Source organism: Papaver somniferum, chromosome 2 (genome assembly GCF_003573695.1).
Source record: "Papaver somniferum cultivar HN1 chromosome 2, ASM357369v1, whole genome shotgun sequence".
Taxonomy (NCBI): domain Eukaryota; kingdom Viridiplantae; phylum Streptophyta; class Magnoliopsida; order Ranunculales; family Papaveraceae; genus Papaver; species Papaver somniferum.
This window is the reverse complement of record NC_039359.1, coordinates 126,704,597-126,722,645: the sequence shown is the minus strand read 5'-3', so window position 1 is coordinate 126,722,645 and position 18,049 is coordinate 126,704,597. Positions and strand designations below refer to the sequence as shown.

The 18,049-nt window shown below is 35.7% G+C and overlaps 1 long non-coding RNA gene across 1 annotated transcript; it reads right to left on the bottom strand.

Moving 5' to 3' along the window:
• Window positions 1-9,102: 9,102 nt before the first annotated feature.
• On the bottom strand, window positions 9,103-13,677 carry LOC113349066. The gene is made up of 2 exons (XR_003359928.1): window positions 13,573-13,677; window positions 9,103-11,262 (listed from the first exon to the last, which is right to left on the bottom strand). It is a non-coding gene; the product is annotated as an uncharacterized LOC113349066 (long non-coding RNA).
• Window positions 13,678-18,049: the final 4,372 nt, after the last annotated feature.

Sequence of the window (18,049 nt, the reverse complement as noted above, 5' to 3'; positions counted from 1 at the left end):
TATCACTTTTGCGTATAATAACCCTAATCTAACAATAAAGATGAAAACTAATTCAATCGATTCGCGACTCGACTAAACATGCATTCAAATCATATAAAAATATTAAAAGTGAATCATAAGCAACAAAATATGAAGACAAAACTAATTCATTGCATAAATATCATGGTTGAAACTCCAACTTATTCCTTAACCAAAAGAGAATTATCTAAACATGTGAGTGGAGTTCATAACAAGAAGGAAAAAAAAACCTATCATGTTTCTAAACCCTAAAACCAAAAGTAGAAGCAAAGATTTAAAAGATATCCCCTTTAATGCCCAGAACGGTTTTCTTTTATACCCTCCGAACTAAGTTCTCCAAATCCCGGCCATATCACATCCCATACGCACCACTACTGTTCAGGCCTTACAAAGCCCATAAGCCCATTACCTTGTTAAGCTTGTCAGTCTTGTAGAACTGACAAGCAACTCCAGCCCACAACAGTACTGCAAAAGTTGGTTATTCCATTTACGCTGCTTCCCTGCACAGTCCTAGCATACATCTAAGTTATTCATTTCCATCGCCACCAGAACTACCTGAACAACCACCTTATATCGATCCACAACATCAACTCCATCTTAAATTCCATCTCCATGGTTCACTGACCATTACTGGCAACACCAGCAACAAACGACATTTCCTGCATTCATTGAAATCCCGAAATGTTCCTCTAGCATTCATCTATTCGAACACAATTCAATCAATTCATTCTTGCGACAGTACTTGTTCTTTTATGCTCAACTGCAATTCTCAATGGCAGCAACTACAACCTCATTCACCTGTATCTTCACCAATACATCACCACAGTTCCATTGCATCTTGTTGTTCAGCTGCACTACCATTACCTCAGTCCATCTACCTGCAATTCAGCTCAACCACTTCCTGCAATTTCTTGCTAAATCTCAGCTCTGCACTGCCTGTAACCATTCTCCTCACCATTTCATGTCTCGAATTCCACCAGAATCAAGGCATCAACATTATAACTCATTCCCAGTTCAGCCAATGACACTGAGAGCTCCATTTCTGAACTGCTCAGCTACTGCAATCATCTGCTACACCAGCTTGAAACTCCATATTCCCATTTGAACAGCAACCAACAATCATCTCCAACTCAGCCTTCCCAGCACCAGCTCAACTCACTACCACTTCCATTCACATCTCAAAATCACTGGAACCCATTTGTTCTACATCTGCAGCTCAATTCCTCCATTCTCATACAATTCTCAGCATCACCACCAGTTAAACCCATTGTAAACACGCACCAAGCTGCAGCTGCAATCAGGCCATATCTTCCATGTTCTTGTTATTCTGAAATCTAAATCACCACCATTGCCTTCTCTATTCAACAATTCGTAGCCTCCAATTGCAGACCACCAGTCTTCTCAACTCCGGCCCTGAACTTCTCTGAATTCTGACCTAGCCGTAGCAGCAACCACCATCAATATCCATTCTCTATTTCTGAATCACACAAACCCATAATTGCAACCCATTTCTCAATCATCTCTCCTTTAACAACCATTCGGCAAAATCCACCGGATACAACAACAAATCCCTTTGTAATCTCGGTCTCAAGGCTGTTATAACATGAATTAGAACAAACCCATTCTTCAATTCGCTTTCTGCTGTCAAACCTCTATCAATCACAGCTGTAGATCCCCTTTTGTTCTTCTCGGATTTCTCAGTTAGAACCCAAAATTATCACATCTCGTCACTGCAATTCGAACTACAGCTCCTTGTTTCCATTGATCTCGAACCTGTTTAACACCTCTGGCAAACCCCTTTGAACCCATGGTCTAGCCGCCGAGAGTTTGTTGCAGCGGCAGAGAGCATAGTAACCAAGTCTACTAAGACAAGAAAATAGAATTAAACTCGTTCTCTCTGTTCAACCTAGATTCTGGGTTAAAAGGATAGGAAGTGATAAAGGCACCCACTATCAAGATAAATGCCACCCACAAATTATTAGGCCTGTCAGTTCCAGGTACTGACATTATAGTTCTTCACATCCTCCTTGCGCAATCTCAGCCGGTTCCAAATATGAGTTGCCTATGAATTGATCCTTTCTGTCCTTTTCGCTTCATATTGAAGATTTCTTCTTCTTTTGCTCTAAATGACTCCAAAATACCTAAACACTCAAAAGAAAACATAAGATACATAATTTACAAGAAAACTCATAAAGAAAGCATAAACAATAGATAAATATCAAGGTGTTTACAACACCTGTCACTAGTATGTCTTCTTTTTGGATTAGTTGGAAGAATAACTAGTGCTTTGAATAGCGATGATTGTGACTACACATAGCTATTTTTGTTTTCATCTTCTTGTTATTTTTTAGGTTTACTGGTTTTAAATTCTAAAAATATTTGGAGGATGATGTTATTGCAGTATTGATCTTTATGATTTTTTGATATTGCAATTTGATTATGGGATATGTATTGTTTGCGTCCGTGAATTTGAAGGTCCCATATTGCAGTCAAAAGTAAAGTCATTCATGAATTAGTATTCGTATTGATGAAAGGACGAATGGACTTTTGACAAATACAAAAGTTATGCCTATGCAGTCATGTATTTGATGGAAAATAGGATAAAATCTTTTGTTTGACAAGGATAAAGTCTATTATGTCGTTATGATGGAAAATAGAATAGATCCTTGTATGTTATCCACGGTATTGTTCTTCATTGATCCATCTTGTTATGTATTACCATGAAGGCTCCATTGTGTGTCTTATGTTGATCACGATACAACTAAGTCGATATTTCTTATTGGCTTGTTGGTTGTTCCATAAGATGCTATATGTTGAGCATTATGAACTAAATTAATCATCTTGGTTGGTTATTTAGTTATTTTCTCCGAAAGTATTCTTTTTCCGAGCAAAACATTTTGACAATTAAATTGATTACTTTTGTGATTAGTTTGGTTGTTTGTATTCCAATTAGATTAATTATAAGTTCTCTTGTAATTAGTCTAGTTGAGTTTTCTTATATTCCACAAATTCTTGTGTTGAGTATATGAACGGATATACAAATCATGTCTATTGGTTAATGTAGTCGTATATTCCATAAGGTTTTTCTTATGTTGAGTATGTGAACGATTAAGTTAGTCATCTCCGCATGATTACCTTAGTCGTAGCTCCGTAAGTTTACTTATGTTGTGCACTTTCAATTAAATTGATCACTTTTGTGGTTTGATTTAGTTGCGTATTCCAATTGAATTAATCATGGGCTTACTTGTGATTAATTTGGTTGAGCTTTGGATATAGAAAATCATTTCTATGGTTTTTGGTGTCCAAATTAAAAATCCTTCTTTTCTTTTGAAATTAAGGTCGCTCTTGTTGTTCTTTCGGGAATGACATCAAATGGGGGAGAGTTCTTTTGAACTTGTGCTTAATGGTAATATGCGGGGTGTGTGGCTGTGTAGTTTTCTTAGGGGTTATCTTGTATCTTAAAACTCCTTGATGAATGCATTTAGCTTCGGCTTTATGATTGCATTTAAATTAAGTTGGTATGTATTTTTCTTTTAGTCTATAAAATGTCTCTTGTGGAAATTTCATTATGATCCTGTTCTTGTACCTTTGCCAATTTTATTGACAAGAAGGGGGAGAAATAATGTAGTTCACACTACAAATACATATAGTTTTCGGATCATTGTGTAAGGGGGAGTGGTTTCCATGATCGAGATGGAGTATTGACTAAGGGGGTGATACATATCACCGTAGTAGTATTGTTAAAGTCGTGATACAATTTGACTTTGATGTTACATAATAATACTATGACACTGTAAAATAATGATCGAGAATCTCGATTTCTCTCATTGTTATAGCTACGGATCTTCAACAACGGTGATGCTAAACTTACAACCTTTGGGATCATTGGAGTAATCGGAAGGACGAAGATTCCAGGGAACGTTGAAGATTAGACTATGGAATAGGAGCCACTAAAGTTTATCTTTTTTGTATTCCATATGTATTAATAGTTTTGTCACTAAAATTGACAAAGGGGGAGATTGTTAGAGCATAGCTCGGTCGACCTCGCATACGTTGCTATCTCAAGCATGTTTGTCAATGTTAGTGATCAAAACTATGAGTCTTGATTTCTAGCCTACATCAAAGAACCGTGGAACTTCATCAACAAAAAGGTATGTGGAAACTTGAACTTATCTATCACTCAAAAGTCTATCTATTCTATCTCCTACTTCTTATGAGACAAAAGTCGTATGCTATATAGACTAGATCATACACATTTGACATTTCGAGCTGAGCATTATTGCTTATCTTTTTCTCGAAATCATGTGTTGGTAAAGCGTTTTTCTTTGATCAAGTTTATCTTCACCTAGTGACGAAAGTCATGAAAAGTTTCAATCACTTTGAGAATTGATCTGACGTGAATCGGTCTGTGAATAACGGCTACACAGCGTCCTATGAGAATGTCTCAATGATTGAAATAAGAGTTTAGATTACATAAACATGTATTCCTTGAACCGAAGTTTCCAAACTTTGTTGATCAAGAGTAATCAGAAGGATTATGGAATTGGCTTGCCAAGTCCGCGAACTGTCGGAAGTTCTCGACCGAGAATTTCTGCTGGATTTTCCAAAACTCGTTTGTGTGCTAAGTCCGCCAACTCAGTCCGCGAACTGGCGGAAGTTCTCTTTCCGACGATTTCTGCTGAGTTTGGAAAACTCAACCGATTAACTTAAGTCCGCGAACTTGTTTGTGAACTTAAGAGGTTATGATCTACAGATGTGCTCTGAACATGAAACTTAAATTACTAAGGAATGCTTTATGCAAACCGTGGCTATAAAGTTCATGAGCCGATTCAATCGAATCGAATCATCTTTGTTTCAATTGTGTCTTGTGTAGTTACATAAGATCTCATAGCAATTCAACAACTCTTTAACTAGTTCATTTGAGTCAATTGAACAAGTTATGGTGAAGAATAACAAGGTTAATATGAAATGCTCATGTGGTTAACCTTTTGGGTTACTATGTTGAACCAACATACACGTACACGTTTGGGCATGGTTTTCGCAAACCCAGTAAACGTTTACCCAAGTGTGTGTGACAAGCTAAGTTTTCGATCTAACGGTTGAGAAATATTAGCTTGAATCTAAATCATGTTTTCATCTAACGATGAATAAGGATTGCTTTGTAACTAAGGCAAAACCCTGATTTGAAGGCTATATAAAGGAGACATCTAGCTTTGAGCAAAACTAATCCACACACGTCCGTGTGATACTAGTGTGTTCGCTAGAGTCGATTCTCCTTTAACCTTTGGTTTTCTTCTCTAAAACCAGGTTAATGACTTAAATACTTCATTGGGATTGTGAAGCCAGACCGATACTAATTTTATTGTAGTTATGTGATCTGATCTTGCGTCTTCTATCGTACGAGTACAATCGATTGATTGGCTTGAGATCGTGAGAGTTCTCCGATAGAAAAGATAAAGAAGTCACAAACATCTTTCTCTCACTGTTTGTGATTCCTCGACAAACCACCTGTGTAGTCAGGAAGGATTGTAGAGAGGTGATTGATTAATCTAGGCTGTTCTTCGGTAATATAAGACCGGATTATCAATTGGTTCCTGTTCACCTTGATTTTATATCTTAAGACGGAAAAAAACCTAGGGTTTATCTGTGGGAGACAGATTTATCCTTTGATAGAATTTTCTGTGTGAGACAGATCTGTTTATTATCAAGTCTGTGATTTTGGGTTGCATCGACTCTTGGTTGTGGGTGAGATCAGCTATTGGATCGGTGGGAGACTGATTGGGGTTCAACTATAGTCCAGTCCGAAGTTAGCTTGGAGTAGGCTAGTGTCTGTAGCGGTTTAATACAATGTGTATTCAATCTGGACTAGGTCCCGGGGTTTTTCTGCATTTGCGGTTTCCTCGTTAACAAAATTTCTCGTGTCTGTGTTATTTCTTTTCCGCATTATATTTTATATAATTAAAATAATACAGGTTGGGTGTTCGTGAACATTAATTGGAAATCCAACCTTTGGTTGTTGATTGATATTGATTGATCCTTGGACATTGGTCTTTGGTACCGTCCAAGTTATCTCTCTTTGATAAAGACTCGCATATTTCTATTTGCTTGAGTAAAAGATCAAATCGAGAGATTGAGATATAAACTCTTTGATATATCTTTTTATTGATTGAGTATGACTGTCTAGTTGATTCTCATAAAAAGTATATTGGAGTTTGTCCATACAGATTGCTGAGCGAAATATTGGGAGGTGTTGTTAGACCCCCGCTTTTTCACTTGGAGACTACATGCCCTAAATCCCTGCTTAGTTAACAATAAATACAACAACATGCTCTCATCTAAGCTACCATGGGCACACATGAGTGACCTGTTCATTGTATTACAAGTGCTTCAAGCAGCCTGTATACACTACTTCAAATGCTTTGATTAAAGAGAAGTGACTTTCAGAGGTACATGCTTTTATTCTTAAAATGGGAAAATAATATCTTCAGAGTAATGACATTCGGGACAGGCATGCAAGGTTTCAACAATCTTTCAAAATTGTGCACTATGTGCCATTCTGACTGCACAGAGTTGCTACAAAATCCTGCAATTGACTTAATGTGTTAAGTTCTGCATCAGTTGATCATTACAGGTGTATACATTAAAATTAGAAAACTGCATCATACGAAGTTATACGAGCTCTTTTATGTCAAAAGTTTAGTTCAAAGATAATGATGGGAGATAAAGTGTAAACTATGCTGGCAAGTATGTGCACATCTGGTTTTAAGTTCGATGATTATCATGTAAGAAGGTAAGTAAAGGTAGTATCACTTAGCTATGCTCGAAGCCAAACTTTGACACTCCGCACCTCGGGTCGTCACTGTAATTATATGAACGAAGGGTGTTTGTTGTGGCGCTAAGCGGTGCGCAGTTGTTCCAAGCTCCATACAGCTTTTCAATGACAGTCAGATCCCTTAGGTCGTGTTTGGCCACTTGGATATCCCTATCCTAGGATGGGTTATCTAGATAAAACGGTTATATTGTGTTTGTCTCTCCTAAATTCTAACTTGGGATAAGAATAACAAAACCTACCGTGATTTTCGTAGCCTCAAAAAGCACGATTAAGGTATTCTCTCGAATACCCCATTTCCTCGCCAAGAATAAAATGGAGCAATCCCACTCTGAACCCACGAATTCCAGTATCACCGCTACTAAACCCATCACCACTAAACCCACGATTGGGTTTTTCATCCTTTTTTCGTCTATATATAGTGATGCAAATCTTCATCGTTTCTACATGAAATCGAATCAAGGTATTCTTCTTACTAATCTATTTAACAAATTAATCCTAGTAATTTCTATGTTTCAATTTGTTATCATGCAAATATGATTTGCAAGCTACTATAAAATCTGATTCAAATTTTGGTTTTTTTACAGAGGGTTTTTATATCGAATCTGCTGCAAATCAATTGCAAGTTTCTGGTACCATCTTCATCCTCTTTTTTATTCTTATCATCTTTGTTTATGCATGCATGAATATTTATCAATCTTCTTATTATTGTGTTTGTTGTGTTTTGTTTTTTTCAATTGCATATTGTCGGCATCATCTTCATAGATTAATGATTTAGGGTGTCTATTGATAGTGGTTGTTACATTTATAATGAACATCTGAGAGACCCATGTTAAAATAATACCCAATTTTGGAATGGAACATTTCATGGTTGATTGATTTAGTAGGTGAGCAATACTAGCATATGATTATTTTTTTCATTAGTTTATTATGTCCATGACAAGATTTATTTAAGTAATTACTAGCTCTCTGCCCAAGTTTACAGGATCATAGAATCCAATGATGTGTATGTTTTGTGGCCATTATTAATTTTCATGAAAAAATTTGTTTAGCAATAGCTTACGTAGTCAGTTAATTATAGAATATGGAGAGTGATCAATCATCCAACCCCCAAACTGGAAGGACAACTTGGACTCCTCCCATGGATCGACTGTTCATCAGTCTAATGGCAGACCAAGTACAGGAAGGACAACTACTCGATGGTCGATTCAGCAAACATGCTTGGACACACATTGTTGATAATTTCTAGCAGAGTTTTGATTCTGCTTTTACCAAGGATGTGTTGAAAAATCGTATGAAAACTTTGAAGAAAAACTATGTTGCTGTGAGTACTCTTCGAAGCTCAATGTTCCCGCATACTATCCTTGCACTTTAAGTGACTAGGTGTCTGATTGGGTGAAGTTTGGTCACATAGTTTTCTTCAGTGATTTCAAATTATTAGGTTATGTTTAAGTGTCTTTTCGTTTAGTATCGTTTGAATCAGGATTTCGTTTGGTTGATGTTTAAGTTTATTTTATGTTGGTTTAGTAGTTAGTGGTATATGATTTTAGTTTATGGTGATGTAACAATAGTTTTCCTTTCATTATGTATGAACTATGTTCCTGCTCTTTGAATTAAATTGATATGTTTTTATTTTTGATGTTCCCATGTTGATTTTTAATTTTCTGTATGTTTTCTATCGGTACAATGATTTTTAATCTTCGGTTTTCTTTCTGTCGGTAGGTACATATACGATATCGGATTATGGCGAGTTCTGACGATGAAGAAGATTTTGTAGTAGTTGTAACAGCAACCACAACAACACTAATTGTTGTTTATTATCAATATTTTGTGGAGAAAACAATATGCCATGATTCAATTCTTAGTGGTTCAGCTCATGTAGATGAAGTATTAAATGGTCATGATGCAAGATGTCAGGATAGTTTTCGTATGGAAAAACATGTTTTTTTAAGATTATGTGATATGTTGAAAGAAAAGGAGTTACTTCGTCATAGTAATGGAGTTAGTGTTGAAGAAAAAGTAGCAATTTTTATGCTTGCTGTTGGACATAATGAACGTAACAGGATACTTCAAGAGCGTTTTCAACATTCGGGCGAGACAATTAGTAGACATTTTAAATTCGAGAGTGAAACAAACATGATTCAGGTTATACTTAGGATACCTGTTGGGTAATTGAGTTGTTAACCAAACAACTTTTATGTTAATATGAGATAATATAAAATTTGAGACAAACATAATTTAACTTAACCAATTCGTAGTCAGATAAAGGATATCTCTACTTATGATATGTTGTTCCGTTTCCAAGCTGCCAAACAGACCCTTAGGTTTCTGAGACTGAAAACTCAAAAGGTTGTACACAGATAATTTAAGCAAGTACATTTTGTCTGTGCTACTCAGAGGTCTACAACATTTGAAATACATTGTTAGGCAATAATATTCATAGAAAATTGAAATACTAGAAGAATGAATCGAGGATTTTACCTTATCAGACATATCTGATAATCATTCTATACTCCTCAAGAGTTGTTTTTATATGCATTATTCGAACTCAGGAATGTTCAAAATCATTCATGTCAATAAGCAATTCATGCCCTTTTCTTGTATATAGAACAAGGTCATTAAAACTATCATGCATATGAGAAGCTCTATATGATGCTCAACAGGTTTATTGTAAGTTCATAAAAGTCTGTAGTCTTTACGCTTTTGGTTGCTACTGCCACAAATCAATATTCAAAATTCAAAGTAAAGCTGTTTTTTAAAGTTCCATTCCTCTTAACCAAATTTACCAAAGATCCAAAAGGGTTGTAACCAGGACTACTTCCACTTCCCCAGGATTACAGCTGTGTAACGCGGTTTCCATGTCACACCGACAACAGATTTATCGTAAGTTCATGCTTTTTTCTTGTATACAGAGCAAGATCATTAAAACTCGTCAGTTCGTATAAGTGACAGATAAATTCATAAATCGGCTCATAGGTGACAAATTAAAGTTTAACATTGTAAGTTTATAAAATTATGTTTGATCAGTTCCGCTCAGATAGGTGTCTCAGGGGCTACAAGGTTTCAGTTAAGCTATATCACTTCAATTGCATGCTTATAGATCGACTAGGATTCATGTATAATAATGTAAACAGATTATCATGCCTTTTGAAAGAGATATTTTAAATGCTTATTTAGCTCGATTCATTTCATCTAAGTACACAGCTCAATAGATCTTACATTGCTAGCATAGATAGTTATGTAAATCAATTCAGGCTTAAAGATCTCAGATCAAGTTCATGAGGTATAACATTAAACGTCACTCAGATGCAATTAGAAGCAATAGACCAGCTCATAATGTATGATATATATAAAGCAGATTTGTGTTATTCAAGCAAGATATACATGGCAGATGCTAGTTGAGCAAATTTTAATCATATGGTTCATTATTCAGGTGTTTTATCCACATGCAACAGTTGTACCTAGCTAAGCAAGCTCATGCTTTATGATTTAAACATGTTTTTCACTAAAGTGAGACAGTTACGCTCATGCTCATCATTATAAGGATATTTAACATTGTTAAGCTGTATAATCCAAAGATAAACTGATTGAACTCCGGGCATGCTCAAATGTGCTTAAATCGAACCGATACAAGCATACAATTTAAAGAGGATTAACAATAATGTATCTTAGGATGCCAGGGTGAGAACATCAGGGTAAGGACTGTCATCAAATAGTTAATGCATAAGCTGGCATAAGGCGCTTCTTAGATTTGGCGATAAAACAATTCATATTACAAATTTGCTAAAACATAAGGCAACATTCAGATTATGGGGCAATTACCAAATGATGGTGAACCATAAAAGAAGAGAAAACAAAAAGGAAAGTTAAGAATTATTATCGAGTCCGCTGATGCTGGTTTTCAACCAGCGTGAAGCTTACTAAGAGTGCAAGCAAATTGATTGTTTCAATTAGGTGTCATATATCAAGCGAAATTTAAAGGTTGCAGAATGCAGAGAGCGTTTAAGTAAGTTCGAGCAATAAATCAAACAGTTTCCATTAAGCAATTGAATCATAGGTAACTGAAGTCACATATACAAGTAAAGATCAAGGAATACTTATCTTTGATGTGTTTGCTGTGATTCAATATCTGTCTGCTGAAGGTTATGAGACTAAGTGTTGTTCTCTGGGAGTTCAGCTCGTATTCTTGTAGTGATTTACCAAATACCTTCACCCTTAACGGGCACTTCCATAGATGATATATCAACACCACTCTTTCTGGTGCTGTATCCTGCTCCCATACATGAGAGAAATCAAAGCAGCTGCAGCTCCAAATGATCATTCATTTACAAATTTCCAGCTACTATTCTTCCCTGGTCTCACAAGTTTCCTCTCCATCAATTGAAATCCAATTCATGATGCCCTTATAATCGATTCTGAGAACAGGGAACCATAATTTCTTAATTAGTCACTGATATTCAACAGTTGATTGCCTTACTACTCCATTACATACAAGAGCTGAAGCAATTTGTTTCAAATACAAGTATAAATGCAGGTTAGATCGAAAAATGAATCTTATTCAAAATAATTTGATGGGTTTTCATATCCAAGATTCATTGTTTTCAAAACTGAAGTTTAATTTAGAGTTACGATGAAAGCTTGAGAGATGTAATGACTTTCAGCGAAGAGTTGTTCCAATTTTTTTTTTGAGGGATTCTAAATATTATTCTCAATCACAAATTAGGTTTCAAATCAGATCATAAAATAGAAAGAGATATCGAATTTGAGTCTATGAAAACCCTAAAATATTTTTCCGAAAACCTGAAATTAATCAGTTAAGACGGTAAATGACAACAAGTAGATTGAACTCATCTGTTCGATTGATTTTGTTGATGAATCCCTGATTTGGTTGTTGGTATTGTTCCTCAGAAAGGGCAAAGAAAGAGTGATGGTTGATCTGAGAGGAAGGAAGGAGAAGTCGCCTTGTTGTAGCGGACGACGCTGATGTAGTCCAGCAGCGCTGATGTGGTGAAGCGGCGGTGGTTGGTGCGGAGCTTTGCTGTATCAAGTTAGCCGATCGGATGTTATTCCTCGGAGTTGATGGTAGTCGATTTCCTATCCGGGTCTGGTTGGTGCTCGATCCAGTCATGTACAAGCGAAGAAGAGACATACGATGTTGATGTAGTTGGATGTAATCGGAAGTGGATGAAGCGGCTGCTAGTGTGACTCGTAGTAGATAAGTGGAGAAAACAAGGATGCTCGGAAGATTAGAAGATGAGACGCGCAGGTAAACGCGGACGTAGTTGGGTTGTGCTGGTGTGTTTGGTATTGATCATGGGGTTGAGCGGCGTTGGTGCTGTGAAGTAGCTATAGTCCGGGAGAGAAGTTAAAATAAGTTGTTTTGGCGGATCCGGGGTTGAGAGGTGGACAACAGATGATGCCGTAAGAAATGAGAAATGTTGCAAGAATTTGGCCGGACGGGTCTTGCTGGGCGAGAAATCCAACTTCTCCCGCTGTGGTTGCAGTGTTAATAAGATAAAAGTGGGAAGGAGAAACAAGTCCAAGCCACAAGAAGCTCACACCCCTTAGCGGTGAAGAGAGAATAATGAGTTCAGAATGAATTCCTAAATATCCTTTCTCCTCTTTTATAATAATTCCTCCTCCTCCTCTTATGGATAAGCACTCATAAGATCAATATATTACAAAACTACCATTTCCTTTCCTCTAAGTTATTAGTAAATCCTAAGAGGCTTTCTTTCTTCCTTGGACCAAAGCCCAACTAGACTAACATGCTCTTTTATGGGCTAGAGTTATCCCAACTTTGTGGATTAGGTCTAGTCCCAAAGTCTCTCTATCCTAAGAGGAATCCCTAATAGGTTAAAGGGACTCCTTTTCTAAGGATAATTATTTTCATGTATCAACAGTACACTATCTATCGTTTATCGGCACGGACAGCCGCCATCGATGGTCGGGAAACACAAGTTCCCACGGGGATCATTACCCATTTAACTATCGGGGATCATCACCCGCCGTTAGCATGAAACCTTATTTCATTTAACGGTAAAACATGAACTCATTTCAATTTTGAAATCATTTTTACAAACAATACAAGCAACCATGGCTTAACAACATGAATTTCTTTCAAGCATTTATACAAATAAGTTTGCAAGCATTTTACATCATACACGTCAAAGTGAATAATTCATCCGATCTTCCTAAAATTTCAGGAGAACCTATATAACTCAATAAACAACCACTTATCCGAATTTCACATAAAACTAACGGTTCAAACAAAACTTATTGAATTTACAATGACATTCTAAAAACTTGGCAGATTACATGTCATTACCAAACAATTCATGATAAATTCATATTATCCTGGAATTGAGCAAACCCAAATCACAATGAAAGATATCACAAATATACGACATTTTGCCAAAACTATAAATCATTATAAAATCATTAAGATTTCCTAAACACACCAAAACCACAACAAATAGAAACTGGCCAGAAATTCAGAAATCTTTATCGAAAATAAAAGAAATATTCAACGGTGAATTTACGGTGGATTATTCTCAAATTTTAACCAGTAAAACCCAATCATGTTATATATCACAAGAACTAACCTGATCATCAATCAGATGCATAAAATTACGCAGATAAATTTCAGACGCCTAACTATACAAAATCATACAAGGAAACACACAAGGACAAACATCAAAAGAGAAAGGGATTAAACATTCTACCTCTCAATTGCTACAAACTCCTCTTGATTTTCTTTATCATTCTTCTCTAAAAATCTCTAGCTCCATCTCTTTCTTCTTCTCCTATCCTTATGTTTTATAACTTATAAAATTTCTTTTTTAAACTATTTTATTTATCTTTTCATTTTCCCTTAATTTTATTTATTATATTGGTTATTCTACTTCCACCCTAACTTGTAGCCTTTCTAGTTCAATCCACCCACCTAGGCTAAGGCATAGGAAACAAAATCTAAACCACATGGTTAACTAATTTGGGTACAACCCGACCCGAAAGTGCAACTAAAAATACATGGTATTACGTTCTATCACCCTTAAAAGAAATTTCGTCCCGAAATTTAGAATATATCTATAGTCTCAAAATTCTAAAAGCATTTCAATCTAGCACACAATTCATAGTAGCATGAATTACGCCAAAACTATAATACAACTAATACGATGACGCAAGCAATACACCAATCAAATCAAACAATCATGCTTAGTATCACATCAATATACCAAATAATTTATTTTATGGTCCCATTCAAGATATAAATCCTAGAGCTCTGATACCAACTTGTAACACCCCGAGTTCCGGACCAGGGTCAAACCCATATGGAGATCCGAACTCGAAGCGTTACGGGTCGGAAAGAGACTTATGCATATATTTATTCTTGCTAATTTACTAAACATAATTGAACTTTCATACATGAAATGAAGCATATGAATACACTAAACATCGTTAAAAACATTTTCAACTAAACATTTTTCCTTTATTTCATTTTACACTTCAAGCAATACAAGATAACAATGCAATCACAAAGCAACTCATTCCTAGCTTTCGCTGCGCCTCTGACAAATCTGCAAGGATGTCAATTGGGGTGAGATGACAGCTCAATAGAATGCACCCCATTCTCTAAAGATGCACAAACATAAATATTTTATCAAGAAATAACACACAACAAGAAATACAGTGCAACTTCAACGAATATATTCAACCAATCACCCACAAGTATTATTTTCACTAAATCATCTAATTCATTTGTTCAACCGTGAATTCAAAATACCACTATTGTTTCTAACAAAATAATTTTAATTGAGATTTCAAATAAGACTTCACAATAATATATCAATAAATCATCCAATTGGAGGTAGAACCGAAACTTGTTTTGGTAGAACCGTTACACCCATGATTGTGATTGAATGTTGGTTTGATCAATCACATAGTTCTTGAATGTCAGATGAACCAATTCTAAACTTGTTTGGAAGTGTGTAAAATCGGTTTCAAGGTTGTAAGTGTGAAATTACAAAGTTAAAGATGTTGACAAACTTTGAACACGTGCTATGAATGTTTATTTCTTTAATTGTTCAAAGATATTCCTTAACGGCTAAGGGAAGAGAATCCCGGGATCGAAACATAAGTAAGATAAGAATCTTTTAATTAAGGTTATTAATTTCATTTTGTAGGGAAATTCCAGAATTAGTAATGTGCATTTACTAATTATATTTTCCGAGAGATTTCGATCATTAAATTTGGACAGAGTATTTCCAAGAATTATGAAAACCGAATCTGTGCTTTATTGAATATCTTGAGAATATTTTCGGTTTTGGAAATTCCTTGGTGTCCAAACTTCCTTGTCTATAAATACACGAAGTTTTCATTTCTAGCTAACTAATCATTCGTAACAACAGATTTACTCTTTTGTTGTTGTTACTGGTGTAGCCGCCTATTCGGAGAGTAGAATAACCTAATTAGGCAAAATCTCTTACGACCGCTCAATTTAAATTCTTCTTTGGGATTGATAAGCTCTAGCGCGACCCGTTGGTGGAAACTAGATAATTGCAGTTTATCTTTTGTTTTCGATTGATTTGATTAACTAACGGTGGTTTAAATATGATTGCACCTAGTTAGTTTATTCTTGAGAATCTTCTCTTCTGATATAAGATTCACTGAAACTAGTTCAGAGTTTCGACATGGACTGTTGTTAGTTCTAAAGACGATCTTGTGATAATCCATTGTTAACAGACTCCGTTCTGTGCGTGATTGATCACAAGAGATTCAAGTGATTGTGTGCAGGTTTTTATTGAAGATTTAAGAAGATTTGAAGACAAAGAAGATATTGAATATCTGACTTGGGTTTTATAATTTTTGGTGTGCACAATACTTGTTTCGGTAAAAGAGGATCCAATCAATAATCGGTTTATACTTGTGGTAGATTGGATTGATTAATTGAGTAGATCGGCATCAACACGATTCTTCGGATTAAAGGTGTTGTTGGCTTAATCTTAAACGATTACCTTTGGGTGATTGAACATAAGATAGATCTAAGGACCTGACGAAGGAGTTTATGTTAAGATAAACGGAAGAGCCTTTGTCCGACTCATATCACTTGGTTGAATATAGTTGATACCAAACAGATTTGTTGTTCCTTTACTGTTTGGAATACAAACCAAAAGAATTGTTCCAAGTAAGTGACTTATTTATAAGTTGGAGGCGTGGGAATACAAAGAGAACTAAGTGAACTATAGGGTTAGTTACTTGGTCTCAACTATACGAAGTTAGGTGTAATTTAGTGTAGCGGCTTAATCCCGAGAATATTCAATTTTGGACAAGATCCCGGGGTTTTTCTGCATTTGCGGTTTCCTCGTTAACAAAATCTTGTTGTGTCATTTACTTTTATTTTCCGCATTACAATTGTCTTATTATAATTAAAGTAAATTACACAAACGTTAATTCCTATTTACTTGATAAGCAATCCTATTGTGTTTCGTTAAGTCCGAACATTTGTATCAAGTAAACATACTTCGTTTTTGTATTGTCTCGATCTCGTATCCATAGACGATCACACGAAGTGTGAACCGATTAGTTGTATTGTCTCGACTCAGTCCATAGACAATCACTTTCCGAGAAAAGACTTATAGGTAGGAAAAGTTTTAGCTTGAGGTATATTTGGGTACCCTCGCCTTTTTAATTGGTATCAGAGCAGGCAAACATGAAAAGATCTAACAATCTGTGTTTGGTGCGATCCAACCTATAAGAATTGGATCTAGTGTCTGATTCAGTTAACGTTATGCAAGAGTATGAATACTCAAATGTTGAAGATGTTATCACTTCGTTGACTCATGATCCAGGAGTTACGAAAACATCTATGTCTATCTCTAATGAAAGAGAAGAAGCTGATAAAGAGTTGGTAAAACTCCTAAAGCCTTACAGTCTCTGTCTTTTAAAGTGCTCATTTTAAAGACAGAGTCAAATCTTCTTAAACAGGAGATCAAAGAAAAAGACATTCAACTGAGTTGTCTAGCCAAAGAGAAAATAGATCTCGCTGTCAAACTAGAAGCTCTTGGTAAATCTCTTATAGATAAATAGACACTACCTATGATTCTGACTAATGATGTTGTTGTAATTTCTTCTGATGAGGAAACTAAAAGTCCTTGCTCGAATTTTACAGATTGTGACAAAACCGGGTTAATCATATCTGAAACAGATCAAGATGATGGTAGTTTGCCTAACTACATCAAGTTAGAAGAGGATGAGAAACCATGTTCTAGATATACTTATGATCAAACGAAATCTTGTCAAAGGAAAATTTGAACCGATTCCATGATGACTCTAAGGAATGCAACTTTCAGTCACTTGACAGGAAACTTATACTTCTTCAACATACGGTGGTTAAATTTTTGAAAGAAGTTTCTTGTCTTAAAAAACTGAAAGATCATTCCTCAGTAGAAAGACAAATTATACTACATCTCAATAAGATCAACTCAAAGGAGACAGAGGAAAGAGTTGATAATCGCTTCTGGAAAAAGGTTCCTTCGCACCCATATCGAAATAGTTCTGGTTTTGATAAGGAACGACTTCAGAAGGAAGGGAAGAACGAATCTCTGCCAAAAGAAACAATCAGGATTTTCCGATAGTTGTTTCAGATGATCACACTGACGTGAATAATAAGGAAGTCCTTAGAATGAGAAACTCTTATGAAAAACTCATTGAAAGAATTAAGAGAGATCTAGTTATCTCCGAGAATTCTCACATTAGTACATTTTCTCCACATGATCACATCTCTAGAGTTAGAAAAGATCATCGTCTTGGGAGAAAATATCTTGGACAGAAATTCCCTAAAAGAAACATGAACTATGTTTCTGATGTTCACTGTAAGCTGGAAAAAGCTTACTCTGATGCAACTTAGTTGTACGAAATTGTGCACTCTCATCCCATACTGTGCTCTTAATATTGGATGAGAAAAGCACATAAAAACAAGGGCACATATTAAAGGAAGTTTTTAGTAATAAGAGACATATTAGGAATATCTTTTGATTCACTTTTCAATAAAAAGAGAAGTTCGAAAAACATATTTGTGTATATTTTAAAAAAATCATGGTTCGAAAATCCTCTCTTAAGACTATTGTCTTTACTTGATAAAGATGTCTCCTATAACTCGCAGCGTTACAAGGAGTGATAAAAGGGAAGCACGAAAAGTAA